This window comes from Pelmatolapia mariae, linkage group LG10_11 (genome assembly GCF_036321145.2).
Source record: "Pelmatolapia mariae isolate MD_Pm_ZW linkage group LG10_11, Pm_UMD_F_2, whole genome shotgun sequence".
In the NCBI taxonomy this organism is placed as follows: Eukaryota; Metazoa; Chordata; class Actinopteri; order Cichliformes; family Cichlidae; genus Pelmatolapia; species Pelmatolapia mariae.
The window spans coordinates 42,463,876-42,482,577 of record NC_086236.1 but is presented as its reverse complement, the minus strand read 5'-3'; the positions used below and the strand labels follow the sequence as shown (position 1 = coordinate 42,482,577).

At 40.2% G+C, this 18,702-nt stretch overlaps 1 protein-coding gene across 1 annotated transcript in view; it reads right to left on the bottom strand.

Moving 5' to 3' along the window:
• LOC134635718 (neurocalcin-delta A) overlaps positions 1-18,397 on the bottom strand; it is a 63,691-nt gene extending 45,294 nt beyond the window's left edge. The window contains exons 1-3 of the mRNA XM_063485198.1: positions 18,330-18,397; positions 15,458-15,561; positions 2,010-2,074 (exon numbers count right to left, since the gene is read on the bottom strand). The gene's annotated coding sequence lies outside the window, so the exon portion shown is untranslated. The remainder of the gene's footprint in view (positions 1-2,009; positions 2,075-15,457; positions 15,562-18,329) is intronic.
• Positions 18,398-18,702: the final 305 nt, after the last annotated feature.

The following is an 18,702-nucleotide window of genomic DNA, read 5'->3' as shown; positions in this document are numbered from 1 at the left end:
AAGACCCAGCATAGAAACACACACTCCCACAACTGCAACAGTCTTACAGAAATAGAGCCGCTGGGTTCGCATACTGATGACTGCCTGCTGGGGAACAGAGAAGGGAACAGACAGATGCAGCTCTCCAATCAAATGTCAGACTCGATCAAACTCAAGAAGGAAGCTCAAAGCAGCAGAAGATATTTTGGCATTTTGATTTTGATTTCTATTCACCCAGAACTTCCAGTGAGTCACGCAGAATTTTTTTTCCAACTTTGGACAAACACAAAAGGGTTGATGAAAAATAGCTAACTCTGTAAATAGACTGATTGCACTGCAGCGTGCACAGAGTGTTATCCACTTTCCCATTTAATTCTCACCAGTGTGTATTTAAACTTTCAATTTAGATACACACAAAGAGTTCACATGGCTTTTCTGTCCAAAACAGCTAACTGTGATTGCTTCCATTGATAAAATATTATCTGTAAACTGAAATCGAAATTCAGTGACACCCCACCTCCCCTTTTAGATTTTAGATTAGCGGAAGCCATTAGAGGTTCCACTGACTCCAACTGACCTCAAGCATGAGTGGGAGAGGCACAGTTGCTGGCTGTCCTTGTTTTTTGCAGTAGACCTCTTATATGGACAAGCTGCAGCTGTCTGTAACTGTGAGAGACATGTCTGTGTGTGTGTGCGCGCGTGTGTTTGTGTGGGTGTGTGGCTAACAACTAAGACTGAACATGTGTGCATCAAAGACCAAAGGATGCTCGGGCCATTTATCTCTTTTAATGTTAGGAACATAAAACACACACACACATGCACATATTTGTCCGTGTCTTATGAGTAACTGTGTGTATGTGTGACTGTGTAACGGCCCTTGTTCAGAGGGGGATCTGGGGGCCTGGGAACTGTGTCGAAATCACACTGGGCTTCCTCTGGCTCATCTTGGAGTCATGGGAATCAACACTGACTAAAAACAACAGGGCTCATGCATGCCGCAGAGTGACAACTCCACATTTCACCAATTCAGACGGGACACAGCAAACCATCTTCAAAAGGAAACGGAAAGAGAAATCTCTTCTTTATAATGATGTAGCTCATTTCAACAAGTGTTAGTACTGGAACATTCATATATTTTGTGGGTATCTGTGTCAATGTTCCCAGAAAGAAAAAAACACACACACTAGGTTACTTCTAATGCCAACTGAGAATACCTGCTGCAGTTTCACATTAAAAGCTTTCAATATGGTCAAACACAAGATGACTTGTGTACCAAAGTACTCACAGAAAATACTATGTGGTAATCATAGCCTGTATAAAAGACAGACATGTCTTAAACCTGAATTCTTTGAAGTGGTGAGCAGATGGGCGACTCCCTTGACTGTAGAAAAACTTGCTGTATTCCTCATTTTCCACCCCTCGCTTGTCACGACAGGTTTAAAAACACCTAAATCATGATGATGAAAATGCCGGTGGCTATGTCTCTAAATTATGTACAGTCTATGGTATTTTCACTTAGCTTTTTCAGTTACACTGCTTTCACTATGGCCTTCATAACAGGGCTTCATAAAAAATGATCAGGGTTACACCTAGAATTATGTTCCTGGCCTGTGACCTGTAGAATCAAAATGATCAGATCTTATTTTAAAAGACTGAAAGCGCCGCAAACTGCCACTACTTTCAGCACTACTTTGAAAACTGAACAATAGATTGCGCAGTAATTATGAAAACTTTTGTTTTTTTAAAAACAGAAACCTCATTGAAGCATTTAGTTTAATAACGCTTAATTGGCTTAGTGTGCCACGGTGTTCTTTGCCTGTTATAAAAATCTATATTTGTAGGGTTGAAATGCAGAGAAAAGGTTGGTACAAACACGAGTGAGCAATGTGTTCCTCCTGATTACTCCACAGGTTCACAGTGTACCCTGGTTTGCTTTATCACTCTTTAAAGGACTACCTTTAATGTTGGAGGTGTGATAATATTAATGTGGAAAGAAACCAGTGGCTACTGTTTTGTTTTTTTGTGCTAACCTTTAGTGTCTTCTTCTGGGCGTACAGGGTAACGTCTTGATTTTAGAGCACAGGCTTGGTCAGATCTGCAAAAAAACGGACAAACAAAAAAACAGGGAAAATAGTTAAACAAAACTAAGAGTCATCAGAAGCCTATTAGCCCACCACGACACCCATAAATTAATATGATTTATTATCTGTACACCAACACTACCGTACAATATTCTTGTGAAAATAAAGTTTTCATGTGAGTGCACATAGCTAGGTGAAAACCAAGTGCATCCCATGATTCAGCAGCGTGTAGCTTCAATAACTCAAAGTAATCTTTAGTAGGATTCTGTCAGTCTCACACTGTTGTGAAGAAATTCAGGCCCCCTTTTCTTGCTTTAGTTGAGGTTTGCAGACGCTCGTTTATGCACAGAGCTCCGGTTTTCTGGGGGGAAAATCTAATATAACTACTGTACATTTCAGAAGGAAATAGTCAAATTAACTTGGAATTATTGGAATTAAGCTTGGTCACTAGGTCTGATAAATTTAGAACAGAGCAGGAGAAAAAAACTGGAAAAATACCAAAGCTGAAATCTTATTTTTGAACAGCAAATCCTTCTAAATCTAAAAGTAAGGACAGGCCCAGCTGTGTGCTGATTACTTGAAAACTGAACAACAATCTATCTGTCTAAACTGTCATTAAGCCTCCAGATTATTAAAAGAAAAATGAGAAAAGAATAGAAATGATCCTTTTTTTAAGACGTCAAAGACTGTCTGAGTACAACGTGCAATGAGGAGTGAATGGAGACTGAAAAAAATGACAATGCAGGACTTCAGTTCATTATTATCCTTTTTACCACAGAGATGAGCCATCTTATAATAACTACCCTTCAATTCCAGGCATCGTTTTTGGACACCGAGCTGCATGACCTTCTCTTTGCAAGCGCAAAGTGTTTGTCTCAGCTTCAACAATGAGAGCTGATGCCATTAAAGCTTTTTCCTGTTGGGCGGCTGCAGGGGAAAGTGTGAGGAAAGCTACCTTCCGTGTTGCAGCGGCTGAGGGAACAGAACAGCTCCTGAGGTTCCTGTCCTCTCTCCCCAGGCTTTCTCAAACAACACAATTTTGGCACAGCACAGTGTGGTAGCCACAAACTCTGCAGGCAAACTGACAACTCTGCATGTGTGTGAGAGGGTGTTTGTGTGTCAGTGGAAGCAAAAGAGCATATTCATCATTACACAACAAAGGAAGAATTTTTCATTTTTTTTACGCAGACGCACAGATTTGCTCCCTCTCTTTTCTCACATATAGCCAGAACACAAGCGCTTTGCATTACCTTATGAATTATGGAAAAAGAAATTGTTTTTATTGTCAGTCATGTAGAAATGTTGAAACAGTATAACTGAATCTCCATGACTTGCTGAGCATTAGCTGTGTGTTTGCAGAGCAGCAGCAGCTTGAGCCAACTATCTGTATCTACACAGGAAACATTCAGCCACAGTATTGAGCTGCAGGTCACCTGTGTTTTGGCAGAGCTCAGAGCACAGTACACAGACACTGTAGCTACATGGCAACCGAATAGCAGAAAGTCTGGTTCACCAAATGACATGTATAAAATATAAAGCTATATCGGCTGCTTTTGAGGCTTTATTTTACAAAATAATGAGAAGTGAAATCTCACAATATGAAACTATGATGATAAGGTGCTCATAATGACAACAGTACTGCAAAACATCTATTCTGTGATACCTGATACAGTGCATTATTGGCGGTGGTGATGATGAGTGTGTGTTTTTCTCGAAAATAAATGTTTTAAAACCTAATCTATCAGTGTGTAAAGTCTCACTGCTTAACGCCAGTAAACTGCAGATTGCAATCAACTGAATTATTAGTGAGTGTAGGCTGTGAGTCCGCTGTTTACCTCAGCCATCAATATGCCAGGTATCCATGTTTATTTACTCTGGAGGAGGAGTCCAATACTAGAGGAGGAGTGTGAGACTCCTTGTCAACGGAATTTGATGCAAGTTGATGATTCAGTGAATATCACTTCCGTCTGACAGTAATATGAGTGAGTTGTTGAGCATATCCTGAATATTTCTGTTGCTATGCGCTACTGTTTGTACCACTGTTAGCTGCTTTTAGCCTCTGTTAGCTGCTGTTAGCCGGAGTTAGTGAAGCTTTCTTTGAAGGGGATCTAACGTTGTTGGAATCTGACACTTAACAAATAAACTCTGATACGATGTGAAAATATAAACAAACTATTTATCAAAGGAAAAGTTATTTTTAGGATACTCAAACCTAACATTAGCTGGTGTAACGTTAGCTGTTGCTATTGTTGGCTCGTTGTCAGTTGTCTGGAGATGATAGAGTTTCATGTCTAATCTGCTGAGAATAAGTAATGAGCCTGTTAATGCAGGTTTGTGTGTTTTAGAGCCTTGACCTTGGTTTAGGAGAAGAGGTTTGAATGTTTTTTAGCTTTAATTGTGACATACTAATGCTGATTTTTTTCAATTCAAATTTTCTTTGTAAGACCTAAAACTGACATCATATTCAAAAAATGAATCTTTTTTTGTTACATTTTATAATTTCCCCCAAAACTACATGAAGTTACATCATCTTCTCACTTAAACAACTGAAATGAGGCCCGCTGTTGGCTTGTGTTCGTTTGAGAGTGTTGGATAGCTTTAGCTGATTTGTCTTATTTAGCTTTTTTAACATGTCTGTGTTCAGCTAGGTAAAAGTGATTTAAGTGTCTGATTTGGTTTGTTGTTATTAATGTCTTCGCCTGTTGCTATCAGTGTGTGCGGAACTATGTGCCTGCACCACTGTGTTTATGTTGTGTATGCATGAAATGTACTGCATCATAACTGGACATATTGGAGGCTGACCTGTTGGTCATAATTGGATATATGAGCTAATAATACTTGAAGTTTGCAGATTCTGGCTCATAATGGTAATATAAAAGATTGTAATCCTAATTCTAAAAAAGTTATCACATTATATAAAACTGAGAATTTGTATAAACTGAGAAATTGTACCATTTAGATTTAGATTTGCAAATCCTTACATGGTGTTTTTACATGTTTAAACATTTTTTGGAATTGGGTTGTGTGTGCCGTTACCTATTTTAGAAATGCTTTCAGTAAATGTATATTATTTTCCCCTGCTGTCCCTGCAAACAACTTACTTAACTTCTATTCACGTGTTCCTAATGCATAGGGACCAAAACAAAATACGTTGCCACCAGTATATATGAGTAAGAAGCAGCCAACACAATATACTGCAATATTAATACTTTATCCAAATTATAATGGGGGGAATATCTGCACCGAATTAAGATAAATCTGATCCCTCACTTGGCAACAATAGGGACTGTACCAGGAAATAAAAGTGAGATTAATGAGAAAATAAAATAATAATTATCGTTCAGTGATGATGATGGCGCAGTATCATTGCTCTACGCTGTGGGAAGAGTCGAGTGAAAGGGCCTCCGTAACAGCTCCAACTGCAACTCCAAACATGAAGTGTTGCTGCAGTGGCTTTCCCAGAATAGTTATTCAGTGGGAAGGATTTGCAGTTTGGAAGACAAATAAAGACATAGCACATCATGTGATAACACTTTTTAGTGTTGGGTAATAATATTAGGGAGCTTCTCGATAAACATCTCAAAATAGACTTGCTGATGTCAGAGAAAACATTTCTCTGATCTTTTCTGTGAAAAAAGAGACGCACAATGTAATAATATAACTTTATCACATCACCTTCCAACCAAACAGTAAGCAGAGAGAGAAAAGAGAAATAAAGATCTGAGAACACATTTGTATACAGATAACAGTCAATCCATCAAAACACATTCCCATAACAATTCCTTCAATCCACCGACGTCTTTGAATCATGTGGCATTATTTGCCCTGGCTTTGTGAGCTCTGGTTTGGCTCAGAGCAATGTTAATAGGCCTATGAGTGAAAGCAGAACCACCAGTGTTTACGCACACTCACGTTCTCACTCTTGCTTGACCGCTCTCTTGCACACACAAACATATGTAGCACGTAGCTGTCCAGGGCTTGAGCATATTTCACACACCATTTGGGACTAAAACAAACATTAATGACCTGGTAGTTGGCCTGTCTGATGTCCGTATATGGAATGTAACTTCTGGCTCAATAACAAAGTTAGTCAGGGAAAAAGAGGAAAGCGCTGAAACAAAACTAATAATAGCATGAAAAATCCATGACGAAGGCCAGTTTTGGTTTTCAGGAGATGGTATTCAATGCCATTACATCATCACTGAGCCATTTAAGCAGGCTAATACGAGCTCACCGTAATGGGCCATTAACCGTTATAGATAGCAGTGTGGCTTTCTAATTTCATCCATTTTGGGTTTTGTGAAGTTTTTCTTTTTTCCAGTTTCTAAGAGCCTGTGATGAAGTGGCTTTTAGAACCCCCCGCCCAACACACACACACACACACACACACACACACACACACACGTGTGTGTGTGTGTGACATAATGCTTTAACTAGTCGCTTACCCTATGAAAAATGAATGAATAATCCTAAACCTTAGCCTGAACCTAACCGTAACCCTGACACTAAAACCACATTTTGAGTCTGAAAAATGCTTTCAAACTCGTGGGGACCGGGATTTGTCCCCATAAGGGCTGTTGGTCCCCACAAATACAATAAACATCCAATTTTTGGTCCCACAAAGATATGTAAACATGAACACACACACACACCTGCAGGCGCATGCTTTCCATCTGGAAAGTCATGCAAAGGAGGCACAAAGGAAGTAAAATAATTTAGATACAGACACACACATACATAAGTGTGGGGAGCTAAGGTTGTCTTTGAACAAAATGTGACAACAGCGAGACCTCAGCCTTTCTCTGATACCATGGCAACATGTTCTATGCATGTGGTAGGTGAGGGAAAGGAGCAGATTCAGGTGTAATAAGTACAACAGTCATAGGGATCAGCCACTGAAATCTCCTCTGTGTGTGTATTCAAATCAAATTCGAGCAACTGTGTTTAATGAACAGAAAGACTATATTGCAAGGGATTTACATTTTATTAGCAGCAAGCATCCTCCCGAGCTCTATTTTTCTAATATATCCGTGAGGATAAAGCATTCTTATAAATGACCAAACATCACTGACAGCTGAACAAGAAAAGCATGGAATTGAACTTGCGCATGTTTATCTGACCTGCTTTGCTTCATTTTAATGTGGTGAAGATGAGCTCATGCTGTTTGTGCTTTTGCGCTGTGGCAGGCTGTGGTTGCGGTTTGATGGGCACAGGGATCCCAGCCATATTGAAATCAGGCAGTGAGTGGTGCACTTTATGAAAATCAATTACAAATTGCTGGCCCCAAAGCAAATCCATTGTGCAGGTGGGATGGCATATGGGACACTGTTCTGGATAGATTTCTCATAGTGTTGTATTAAGGGACATAACTTTCATTTTCTGTCTCTAAAACCTTCTATAATGATCTGTTGTACTCATTCTGAATGGCAAAGTTCAAATTAAACATTTACTTTTTGTGCTTTGTCTTCAAATCTTTAAATTATCCTACCTACACAAGCAGGCATCACGTACAGGCTGGCCCTGCACCCCAACAGTGGTGGGTACACAACATGATGCAAGTGTGCTAAACAGGAATAAACCTGCGTAGCAAACAAGATTTTAAGGACTGAATGAAAGATAAAAAATAAAATGGCATTTAAAACTACATAATGCAGAGAAAGACGTAACAATGTATTGCTAATCTCCTAGGACACCAGCCCAGGCAGTGTGGGTGTCTGGACGAGACACGCTTGCTTGCTCATTCGCTCATCTGCTCAATAAAACTGGGCTGCGGCTGCAACGTGTTGTCTCCCTACCATATTCGATGTGGTACACTCCCACATGTAACCCCCTCCTCTTATTCACTCTTCCTCTCACCCTCCCATACTCGCAGCAGACTGGCTGTCATGATTTGCAGCCCACTCGTGAACGTTTACCTCATATAACTGTCGCTCCGGCAATCTTTCATCCTACTTCTCCTCTGCTGCACGCTGGGTGGCAAACTGGAACATTATATAAAGAGAATGTGGGCTACACATGTGTGTGGATGTGTGGTTTATTCACCTGAACTAGTTACAAAACTTTCTAAAATTCATTTTAGGGTAATTAGAAATAATAAAAATAATACTGCTGAGTAGTGCTGGGCGATATGGAAAAAATATTTATCACGATATGAATTATTTTATAACACGATAACGATATATATCACGATATACCACCTGACGTCATCTAGAAAGTACGCAGTCTGTAAACAGCAAGTGCCGAGGGTGCAGTCTTTGTTTTGAGTTACCGTAAAGTATGTCGCAAATCCGGGTGCACGTACCAGGTCGCAAACCACAAGACAGAGTTTCTTTGCGTAAAACATAATTTTTTTATACTTTATTTTCTCTTGCATAAAGTTGAGAGCATGTATAGTGAGAAGACAACACTAATATATTTGCCACAGGCTATTTAACCCTTTAAGACCTACCATAGAACCAAGTCCGCCAGAGCTTATCTTTATGTTTTTACATGCTGTAGTGCCATTTGTGGGAGCATTTCAAGTTTCCATACATCAATACAACCGTTATAGCCCAAATTTTAATAATATGTATGCATTAAGTCCATAGTAACTATATACATTGCAAAAGATTGTAGTGCAATAAACTACAAAAGAATTGAAAATCTTTTTGTCTTTTTTTTACATATATTTCTAGTTAGAAAAATTTAAGAGGTGTATCCCTCAAAACTGTAAATCCAAAAAAGTTGCACAAAATAGTTTCCAACCACGAGAAATTTATTTTGAGTGTCTTCATAGTTTTATTTTTGAGATACACTAATTCTTATATAATACAGGAAAAATGAAAATAAATATTATAATGCATCAAAATAAACCATTTCCAACAGTGTAATTTGAGTTCTAAGCATCCCAGAAACGATACAGAAAAGCATAAAGTCAAACATGACTTTTAAAAACACCAACATAGGCTTATAAGGCCCTTTCGCGAAAATGACGTCACTTCCGGTTTCGGGCAGATAATGGCCAATGTAGGAAGTGTTATGAACATCGGCAAAGCGTGTTTCTGGAATATTATCTTTTTGTTGCTGCAAATTTGGAATATTATGTTTTTGTTGCTGCAAGTGCTTCTTATGCAATTTTTGCAAAGCTGTATGTGGAAGGAAACCGTGACCTAGGGCAAGCTAATGGCATTAGATGTAAGTACAACTGCTCCGGTTTCACATGCAAAAAAAATTATTGCACTACCTTACGTGGTTGTAGTTCTACAGGGATTTAAAAATAGTTAGGTAAAACGGAGTGTGCCTGCTCTGACCGGTTGTAAAGGGTTAATTATATATTTTATGTAATAATCTATAAAATTTGGGTTAGGAACGATAGAAACGATAGAAGACAAATGGCACGATAGACACTTTTCTATCGTCCACACGATATATATCGTCATATCGCCCAGCACTACTGCTGAGTTCTGACCTTTTGTTTTTTGTGTGGTTCAGTTTTCCTCCAGTAGTTTTTCACAAGATTTCCTTAAGTGTTACTATGCCTCCTTAAGCATCATTCAACCCTTAGACAACCTCACAAACACAGGCAAACTAAGCAAAATGAAAAAAATATTTCACTCAATTCACTCGATTCAGTGCTATTTTATTTTATTTTATTTTATTCATACACTGCCAAATCACAACAACAGTCACCGCAAGGTGCTTTATATTGTAATTTACAGACCCTACAATAATACAGAGAAAGCCTCAATAATGACACAACCCCACACGAACAAGCACTTGGTGACAGTAGAAAGAAAAAACTCCCTTTTAACAGGAAGAAACCTCCAGCAGAACCAGGCTCAGGGAGACATAGCCATCAGCTGTGACCAGCTGAGGGGAGGAAGCCAGGGCAATGACACACCAGTTCCCTTTAAATGTCTTTATTTCAGCAGACAGTTTATGCTCCATTTTCTAATGCACACATTTGTGCATGTGCTACAATCAAAATCTCATTCTCTATAGTCCAGTATAGTCGCTACAAATCCCTCTAACTATAAGGCACATACCCTGATCTTCACACTTGTCTGCCAGTGACAGGCCTTCCAGCCACCACAGCACTCTCGATGGTGGGAAAGCCTGCACTAATTCAGGGCATGCCCATTGACTCCTGGCCAGTCAGAGTGTGAAGCCAAAGCCTGTCAGTGAGGCTTAGCAAGTCCTCTCAGTGATGCCATCACTTCTGACAATCTGCCTGGCCTCAGCACTGCGGTGTAACTTTGTGGCTGCTAAAGTGTTACAGTAGCACGTACAGTTTTTAGCAGTTCAGCTGTCAGTAACTGCCTGACTCTTATCTTGCTTTTTAGCATCACCAGTGTGGATGCCTGTCAATGGTCTTGTTTTAGTTTTGTGTAGTTTCACATATGTAATATTCAGTGCTTCCTACATACACCTTACTTAGGCAGGTCATAGATGTAGAGTTGTGAAAAACAAAGTACACCCTTTTGCAGTTCAAAGGTGCTACATATTAGGACATAAGAAAACAAAGCTAAGACGCAGACCTAGTATGCAAAAAAATAAGTGTACCCTGTGATTTAACAGTATCTAGAACCACTTTTAACACCAACAATTTGGAAGTAATTGTTTTGACTTTAACAGTAAGGATTTTTTTTTGACAAAAAGCTCCCCAATAAGGGCTGAAAATGAGTGAAAAAGCAGCTGATGTCCAAAGAAAAACTTCACAAAGCCTGGAGAAACATTGTTGAAAGCCACTTCAAAAAACTGGCAAAAGTCTGGCTCCTTGGAAGCAAAATGTAGACTTTTATAGACTGAGACTTTTGCACACAATACTGTAAAGATCATGACTACCAATATTGAAAAAAAAAAAGCTGCCTTACATGAGCTATAAAGGGACAAATGAAATCCTTTTTTTTGTCATTTTGACATGAAAATGTTTTTATGTAGGATCTTGTGAAGCCCATCACAACACTGCTAAGACGCTGGCAATTGGTCATCTCTAGCTAACAGAGAGAAAAGTTATGGCAGACTGACAGATATACAGACAGAGAAACACATACACAGAGCAGAGAGGTTAAATATAACAGACAGCTGGTGTGTACAGCTGACATTTCAATGAGAGCCACAGAGGGATGTAGCTTTCTGAAGGACACCGTGCATATTCTCATACCTCCACTCCCCAAACAATTAAATTAACAGTTATTTGTGTCTGCCAAGAGGATTAAACTGTAAAGTGCTATGTCATGTCATAAAGGCAAACAGTCTGGCGATAAGTCTTCCACGTAGTGGCTGCTTTTAATCTCCCTCTGCCCCGCTTTAATACAACAGTCTGAAATCAGCATATACACTTAGACTAAGTATGTTTGAGAGACTGCGGCTCTATTATAGTAAACCATTTCACACTCTCAATTTCACTAAAATCTATTATTACGTTTAATGCCAACAGTGCTTATGATCTAACACAACAGACAGGCACTCAGCGCAGCGCCGCGATGACTCACAGGTCAGAGATCTGCATCGAACCAATTGGGAAGCCAGGTGTCAGCGCTGTCATCTCTGACACACAAAATTACTCTGTGACACGCACGAGAGAGAGACGTCGGGCGCCTTTCATTCTCGTAACCTCTCGAAACATAAAAGGCTGCTTTAACTGCTTTCTGTAACATGGCAACAGATGCGTTTTCATGTCAAAATCTTAAGATGATGTGAACTCCTGTACCCAAATGCTTAATTGTGTCCATTAGAGTGGTGGTTTGATTATCTGACACAAATCAAGACCTCAGTGGATGAAGGACTCCAGGATCCTTTAATGAAACTAATTTCATTACGTTTGTAATCCAGTTCCTGTTTCTATATCGGTGTACTTCTACATGAATGTCACAGTGTTACCATTTGGTATTCATTCACAAACATCAGCACTCTGTTCACTGTGAGCAACACCTAGTTTCCATGTTGTGCTATGTATGCAGAGCATAAGATTGTCTGGTATTAAATAATTATAATAAATCACCGAGCTGTTTTCCATGCTTCATTTCAGCTGTTAACAGATTTAATTCATCTGCCTCATGCACATCTTTATTTGCAGGGAATGGCAAAGATAAAGATGGATTTATTATTGTTTTTACTGTTACAACAATCTTCATTCGCTTTGTGCCACAGTGAAACAGAGAAGCAGATCCATTCAGCCTGTGATGACACAGGGGCTGTAATAAAAAAGTCTGGCTTGCATGTTGAGGCAGTAACATCAGTCAAAGGTCTCTCAGAGGGTTCTTGTAAAATTAGGTTTCGGTTTGCATCACACTGCCATCTCTGTGAGTTACTGCAGCTAGAAATCTAAATGTGACATCCTAAATACAAAGAACAGGAACAATAGCGTTTTTTTTAAAGTATTAAACAAACACTAGACTCCACCTGTGAACGCATGGGTAGAGCTTCACCTGACACCAGCGGACAGCACATCATGTTCTCTCTTGTCACCACCACGTCTGTGCGAACCATAAAGCAGAGTCGGAATGATCAAGTTTGATCTCAGCTGCTCAGCCGCACTCATGTGGAGCAGAGCGCAGCATGAACAACTGCAGAGCTCTGTGTGAAGAGGGGTGAACTTGGATGCTGGGATATTGTGTACAGGTGCTGAGCTGCTTCAAGCATATTTGATGAAGCATGCGTCTTGACATTTCTTCTTCACGGGACATCGTGGATACACTGTTTTAGCTTCAGTCTTTAGGTTTTTTTGGCATATGACTGCAGTGATCTGGGTTGTAAATCAGCGAATTGCATAATACTGCACACAAAAGTGTTCCAGTCCTTGTGATCTCAATATTTATAAATGAGCTTCCCGCCTGTAATTTGACCTCTTGACATCCTGACAGCAGTATTGAGCTCAGTGAGCTGCAGTGTAGCTGCATCCTTGGTTTAAATGAGGAATGCCAACAATCCTAGCTATCCCTCCTGGGAAAACCGAAGGACAAGCGCAGACATTGTTTCCCACACTGTGCTCATCATGTTAGAGAAAACGAGCCAAAGTCAAACGACCAGCTCACAAGTGTTACCATGCTGTCATAGCTGGCTGGATTTCTACATGTCAGTTGCCCATCACAGAGAGCATGTCTACTCTTCTCATCCTGCATGCTACATACATATTTTTTTTTATTTCTAGTAATGTGTATATGATTTTAATTTGTGTATGATCAACCGCCAAATACATAAAATACATCACATATATTTTTTTTCTGTATCTTAAAAATAAAAATGACAAGTAAGAGGGGGGAGGAACAGCCAACGAGAGGTTCCAACTCAGACACCACTGATAATGAAAGTGCAAGCAGGGAGTGACTAGGCAGCTAACAATGAAGTGCAGTACATGCAACCGAATGCTATGTTGCTGTGTGTACAGACCATGTTGCCTATACACTGTAAGTTGCACTAAAGTTATTACTAGGCACCAGCATGTTGGGTCATTAATTAATATTGTACAAAAAAGTGGCTGTGGCCCAACCATGAGCTGGTACAACCAACTAAGAGCGCTGTTAACACTATTGCTGGTGGAAAGGTTAGTCTAGGGCTCCATTCCCTTTTGTTTTGATATTCATCATCTTTTAACAGCCTTTGGGTTTACAGGGTGCTTTCGTCTCATGGACTTTCTGTTATAGCGCAAACACTTAACAGAAATTCATACCAACACCCAGTAAACCTAGCATGGGAAACAGGTTACACTGCATGCTCTGAGACCACAGTGTCAACCACGGTGCTGTTCAACAGTTTTCTACTAACAGACGCGAGCTGTCACTATATGAAAGTACAACAAGACAATAGGATATAGATGTATATAGATCTGTCTTTGCCTGTCCACATCTTATTCAATAAGCAGATCCTATCAATGCTTGAACATCTGGTTGGTGTAGGAGCATGTTGATGAGGGTCTACTATTCTTTCTCCTTATGAAGCTGGAGCCTCTTTAACTGATACTATAAAGAATGAGGTTTTGCCAGCTTTAAAAAAAGACATTGTTGGAAAAAGGAGCTGCCTGAATTACTGCTCAGTTACACACAAGCACAGCAAACTTAATGCGGTTCTGAAAAATAATATGAAATAATATAACACTAACTGAAGCTCCATTCAAAATTTACCAGTGAACTTTCTGCTTTGACATGTTTTCATTTGTAAATCACTCAAACATGGATGATTGGCCTTTAAGGAAACTCCAGGCAACCAAGAGGTGTGGACATGACTTTCTACAAACCCAATTTAGTGAAGTAAGTATTTGATATGCTTATAATGTCAGAATATAGCTGCACAGCACACTAATTTCATATTATTTCACTAAAATTATATAGAATTAGTAAAGCAAATCAATTCACAACAACGTTGGCTGCAGTATTTAATTCAATGACCTGGACAGAGGAGCATCACTGTGGATCTGCTGTGGCAGAAAGCTTTGGACAGCAGTCCACCTGCTTGCTTTGACAGTGGTCAGTTTTCAGTCAACCCTACTATTAGGAAACTGTGATCACATCTCTGCAAGAGCACTGTAAAGTTATAACAAAAACTATCATGTTGTCTCATTATGTTTCCTGTAACATTTTTCTCTTATATAGCCCACTTACCTATTTAAAAAAACAAATGCAATACCACAGCTATAAGCAGAGCTTGTGGTACAGTGCTTGTGTCCCTTTCGCTACACAGAGTGAAGGACTTTGGTATGCAACCCACAGAGATGAGTTTGTATGCAGTCCTCCAAAAAACCCCAACAATATGCAGCCAAGCGTAGACGATGTTGTGTGTAGGTCAAATGCCGATTGGCTGAAAAGTTGTCTAGAACAGGAAAGAGACACCTCCTTCACCACAAAGGGAAACAGGTGTGAAAAAATAATCAACGATCAAAATAGCAGCATGAGAAGAACAGTGCTGCAGCAGACTGTTTTAATTGTTTCTAGCAAATCTTTTTTTACAACACATATATAAAAGCAACACTACAACCATTAACTTGGTATGACAACTGCGGCATTGTGTCTTAGTTGGTTTTCTAGTAAAAGGGCGATTTGAGTTCGAATCCCAGTACTACCCTCCTCTTAGGGGAGGAATGGTGTCCACCATGAAGCTACCACACTGGTGCTACCAGCTGTGGAGACCCCGTGTTACTTGTTTTGGTATGACGGTTAAATACGTCATTCGTTTTCTTCCGCTTATCCAATTCAGAGGGGCGGGGGATCTTCTTATGGGGGTGCTGGATCCTATGAAACATCAAGTGTTTGTTCTTTTTGGGCTTATAATGTGCTTGTGCTCCCTAGAAATTCATACGTAGTCAGCCTCGTATGCATTTCTTTGGACTGTGGCAGGAAAAACATTCCAGCCCAAGCTCTGAGACAACAGTGTCAATCACTTTGAACCCAAATCAGGTAAGTAATGAAAAGGATGCCACTCACCAAGGTGAGCTTTCTTTCCACACAGCTGGGTCACTACTTCTGGTAGATGAATTTATGCTGGTAGTCCTTATCCACCAATAACTTAATCTGAAAGTTACCAGCACCTGAGGAAAGACATAGAAAAATATAATTTTTAAATTTCAATTTAATAGCAGGACGACTCTACCAGTAAAACAGCAGTTGTTTATATGAAGCTTATGTGTGAGTTCTATTAGGAAGATCTGTAATCAGTCATCTGCCTGCTTTCCTGGGTGTTAGGCTGCTTTTCTGCTCTTTACATCACTACCACTTTCCCACGCTTTCAATCTCAGTACAGACTCCATTACTCTAGTCCAATCATCTTCTTGTCTGCCTCCTCTGAGCCAATCAGCCTCCACTTTGCATGCAACCCACCTCCTCTCCATCTCCACCTTACCGACACCTCAGCCAGAGCTCCATCAAAGCCTCAGTCTTCATCTTCACCACCAGCAGCACCCAGACTCTGGGGGGGGGGGGGGGGGGGGGGTTCCTAAATCCTATCACTGCTGGGATTTCGTGCTGCCACAATGGGTCATCGAAGTCTAATCGCAGAATACATTAATTTTTCTATCACAATAAATCATGTTCAGTACTTCCAAGTGACCTCTACTTATTGAAGTGAATGTAGCGTATTCAACATGCAAGCATGAAGTCTGTAACCATAAATGTACTATTCTTTGTTTGTTAGAGTGCATGTGAGTTAATGATTTAGGGTCACTGACCCACACAAGTGTGAGAACTGGTTTGACTTCAGCGCTGCCAGTACTGACTCTTGTCATAGACTTCACTTGATTAAAGCTGCTCAGTTACAAGTTGCCATTTTCCCTATTGTACATAGTAACACTTTGAACCAGAGAACTTTGCACTGTACCCATTCATACACATGCTACAAAGAACCATGCGGTGCGTTGCCCACTAAAACAGAAGACGCTGCGGACTAAACACTGCACAATCCTAAGAAAAATCCAAAGGAGACCTATTATGCTCATCTTCAACACTTTTTGTGTACTATTGGACTCAACCAGAGCAGCTTTACAATATTCACAGTTCAAAATCACCGCTGTCTAAAACAAGTAGTTTTACCTTCTCTCCCTTCAAAGCTACCCAGCATTCTTGTGATTGGCTGCACCTCTCAAACAACGAATTTGAGCAAAAGGTGGACGGGTGTCTGCGCTGTGTGCATGAGATGACTGTATCAACAGGTCCACTCTCAACTGTCATGACACACAGTGTCTCAAAGAGTGTAGAGCAGTCTGCAGGAATTACTTTTAGGCTTACAGACTCGTTATTTGAAACCTTGTCGATAGTTAATATGAGCATCATCACTGCCCCATATATCCAGTATATATATTTCACTTTGAGCAAGTCATGCGCTTCATCACATGCTGTCAAATAAAAAACAGAAAGATCACTTACACTTGAGTAATATCTTACACTGTTAAAGCATTCTCATATTTATCTTCAAATAATCCAGGCCTGACCAGAGGGCACGTCTTTCTTCATAAAACCTTCTCCCACAGTCTAATGATGCGCCTCCTTTCTCAGATGTCTCTCCCCACATGTAAAAAACTAAAGACAGATGGTGTCCTTGTGATAGAGCTGCACCTACCAGGGCTGTGGACTGTTGAGGCAAAAACATCATCTAAGAATATTAAACACCTCTATCAACACTGTAGTTGATATCGGAGACTTTACTTTTAGTTAATAATCCCAACCACCAAAACATACGAAGGACACCAGCTCCACAAATTACATGTATCTAAAAATGAAAAAGTTTTTTTCTACTTTTTACTGCTGTCATATTTTCATACAACACCAGAAGGGAATTCAAAATGATCCAATACATCAGAAAGACTTCTTTACTCTGTTTTTACACTATGTTCAGACTTAGGAAATAATAAGACCGTTATGCTGCTGTTACACTACTACAGGCTACGTTTCTAGATAGGGGAAAAAAGAAAAGAAAAAGAAAAAAGAAAGCGTTTTTCACTCTTAACACAAAACCCCAGCTTGTCAGTGCTCTCTGGTGGTCAAACTCAGATGATGGTGCCTGTTCTTAGGGGCAGTTTGCTATGTCTGTCACTCCTGCGGCCCCTTTTTAAAGCCTGGCGTTCAGATCTGATATAATATGTCTGAATGAGCACGGCTGATTTATCGGCGGTGCCTGTCATCAGAGATATGTGATGCATACAGACTAAACAGAGTTAAGGTTTGTTTACTCTTCACCTGTGTGATAACGAGCCGGCTGTATCTCGGCCACCAGGGAAAAATCTCTCCAAGGCAGAGAAATGTGGGCGTGTACATCCACACTCAACTTCAGTTCATATGTAATGAAATGATCATGGGCCCGAGTAAAACAGGAGGCGATACCTGCCCCCCACCCTTCAAATCACAGCTTAAGACTCCTTTAGGACAGAGTTGTGATGCTGAGTGAAGGTTTTCAAAGCCTGATCGCCAACAAACACAAATTCAATTCAGCTTAAATCCTCCTGAGCTTTCTTTCTCCAAGCAAACAGTCCGAGTTTGAATCCGCCTACAGCCTGTAAACACGACCAAATCTGAACAGTATGCTAACTAATGTTAACAGACAAGAAAGGACAAATGTAATAACAGAGGAGTTACGTTAGTTTCTGCTATTAAAACCTCATATTACCCAGCTGTGCTCGGATACAGGACGCGTGTACGTGCTGAGCAAACCTGCAGCACAACAGCAAAAAGTAGACCGCTGTAGACCACACGAGTGAGTCGCTTTACGTTTGTGCTCGGCAGTCATTTACCACAGCCATTTGCGAGGGAACAAAAGAACTACACATGCTATCAAATAGGGACAAACAACTTCACAGTGGTCACTCACCACTATGTTACAACAGAAGTACACCCGGGGCTGGCCTCTTCGTCTGCCGGCTAACCTGAGAGCCCAAACCGCTCAGACACAGGAACACATGTAGCCCCCAACAAGTGTCAGCGAGCGCGGAGTCAGAGCAAAGATAGCATAGAAAAGATGTGCTGCCCAGGAGAGGGAAACGGTTATACAAATGGTCTATTGCGAGGCATTTCCCTGCATTAAAGTGTGAATGTAATCATTAGAAACTAAATAAATCATTTTTTGTTTTGCTCAAACAAAACATATTTTCTTTGCAACCCACGAAAGGCGTGTCTGTGCAAATTTTGCGGTACCAAGAAAAAGAGCGGAGTGGGACCTCTGTTGTTTTCTTCCGCTTTAGCCA